General features: G+C 44.5%; 1 protein-coding gene and 1 pseudogene across 1 annotated transcript in view; one reads left to right on the top strand and one right to left on the bottom strand.

The window, feature by feature from the left end:
- The window catches only part of LOC118486476, a 17,634-nt pseudogene that overhangs the window by 7,774 nt on the left and 7,360 nt on the right, over window positions 1-2,500 (bottom strand).
- LOC118486620 (ATP synthase subunit alpha, mitochondrial) overlaps window positions 2,006-2,500 on the top strand; it is a 4,930-nt gene continuing 4,435 nt past the window's right edge. The window contains exon 1 of the mRNA XM_035983196.1: window positions 2,006-2,500. This exon is cut by the window's right edge and continues 4,435 nt beyond it. The gene's annotated coding sequence lies outside the window, so the exon portion shown is untranslated.

The raw sequence follows: 2,500 nt of genomic DNA on the forward strand, positions 1-2,500 counted from the left end.
AAGCAGTCCCTAGCGGGCTATCCGTCATGAACTCGAAGAAGTGCAACAAGACCAGTATCGAACTGGGATTGCCTCTCTTTCAATCTTCGGAAGTTACTTTGTATCCCTTTCTAATGCAATATCTTCAATCAGATCTGTACGAGTGACAGGAAGAAGTCAGCTAGTTGCCATCCACTCTGTCCCAATCTCCGGTCAATGATTGAGTCCGAACTCACCTAAAACGGCGTAGAAGGGCAAATCTACCTAGTCAAAACTCTTGTTTAGGAGCCCCTGAATTCAAGCTTCCTCGCCTTCACCCTATGAGTTCAGGGTGCTTTCCTGGCTCGCCTTCACTCATATCATAGGGTTGTGTTCAGTACGATCTTTAGCCTTTCTTCGTAAGATCCTGAGAACTGAAATGCCTAAAGACGGTGCTCAAGTCAGAAATGCGATCTTCTAGGGCAGGAATTCTTATATGCTAATTGCCTGAAATCCCTCTCATTTTGTCAATAAGGGAGAGGTTGGGAGATAGCTCTTAGCCTGTTGGTTGCTTGCCTGTGACTTGACTTCCTCGTACTCCTTCTCCTAGAAAGCGACTTCTTTCATTCCTCGACAGCTAGGTCTTTGCCGACTCTTAGCTTTCCAGGCGGGTTGGTGTTCAACCTTCATTCAATAGGGCTATCTATCCGAAAGGTCTTAATAAAAGAATCCCTGTAATAGAAGTTCATTCCTTAAATACCTTCCTAATCAGTAATTTGATGGTCTTCCGTAAAGACTTTCATGCGCACCTTCCTTCATAAGGACAGGTAACCAGGCGGGTGACTCACTCGTAGGTAGCACTATCCGATGCTTTGACTCCTTCTTTTAGTAGTTCCTTTGAAGCTAGTAACTAGAATATAGGACCCGGAAGGCGGGCTCTTATTGCTAAAACCGGAGCTGTTGTAGAGTTGATAAATCTCATTTGAGGGGATGCCTCTAGCAACAAGCCCCTCAGGGGCGGTAGTCTCCCTCCTAAGGTCGGTCGACGGTAGTCTCCCTCACGGTCGACGGTAGTCTCCCTCACGGTCGACAGGTATCACTTCTCCGACTAAAAGAGAGCTTCCAAGCAGGCTTTTCCAAAGAATTTATGTAGCTTTCCCACTCCCTCTGAACAAATCGAAGAACCTAATGGATCGAACTCATCCTTGACTGCTACGAAAGATTATTCTAGTCTAGTTTAGGAAGTTTTGCTGCAGTCGATTCTTCTATCATTGGATTTTCAGTCTTGGAAGTAGTGAAGCGGTTGTCCGATTGATTGAGTAGTCCATGGCCAGTGAAGGTGCTTTCGGGTCTATACCCATAGCCCTCTCATCTAGGAGATCAAACTGATGACTCAAAGCCTATCGTATCAGTCTTGGAGTCAGCGCCTAATTCATCTGTCGTCCTATAGCTTGGGACTGGGGTTCCGCTTGTAGTACCCTTGGCCATGCCTTCTAATCGGCTAATCCTTCTTGCTGGAGTTGTTGTACCAGCTCAAGAAGCAAGTGCTGATTTCTTCCTTTTGGTATTGAAGCGGCTCATTCTTTCTGGTTCACGACCGATCTTAAAGTGCTTTCTTTCCTTCTAGCTTGACTTGTTCTATTAAATATGTGGCTTTGTTGTAAGCGGACCTAGCAATCATCCTCTCCCCCCCCCTTCCCTCAGGGGAAGTGTAGGCATCAGAGAGGCCCCGTGCAGTGCTTGCCTTTCTACCTCTCTCCGTATTGCATTCATCCCCATCTTTCCGTTCTCTTATAATGAAGAGAAATGAATATATTCTATAGAACGAATGTGAGCTCGGAAGGAAATGTGTCTCTCCAACTCGTACTTTGCTACCTAGATCTTAGTATGTACGGGTATCGATAATGGAAGAGACTAGATCAAATAGGGCAATTTGTAATGCTCTCTTCCTTCCTGTCCTAAAGAAGGTAAATCTCATCGGCTGCCATTCTTCTTAGTTCTGAGGTATCTAATGCTGTCTTTCCGGATTTATTCTTATAGAAGAAGTATAAATAATTGTTGTTACTATGGTTAAGAAGACTCTTATTATGTATGGACAGTCCAGGAACGAGACCTTCACCTAACCCTCAGAAGGTTGGCTCGTTGTTAACAAGCAAATGCGAAGGAAAAAGTTTCAATCTCACATTTCGATGTCACTGCTGAATGTGGTTGCTTGAAAGGAAAATTTCACATACGGAAGAGAGAAAGCAGTCTTAGCAAGAACCCTTTTAGGGTTTGATCATAAACCCCTAGCCGAGGAGCTTCTTTGGGCAGTTGCTTCATGACATGAAAGAGAGGAACTGCTAGTCTTTAAGCTTGAAGGGCCTTGCTCCAATGATTTTGACTTCTTACTTCTTCTCACTCAACTTCCTTAGAGAACAGCGAGAACTCGAAACCGATAACAACCCTAATGGGTTGGTTCACCCTAGAAAACCATTTTTCAACAACGAAGTAGCAACTACCTTAAATCAGCTATTAATACGGTTAGCCCCTTCGGGAAGAA

This window comes from Helianthus annuus, chromosome 14 (assembly GCF_002127325.2).
Source record: "Helianthus annuus cultivar XRQ/B chromosome 14, HanXRQr2.0-SUNRISE, whole genome shotgun sequence".
Classification (NCBI taxonomy): Eukaryota; Viridiplantae; Streptophyta; class Magnoliopsida; order Asterales; family Asteraceae; genus Helianthus; species Helianthus annuus.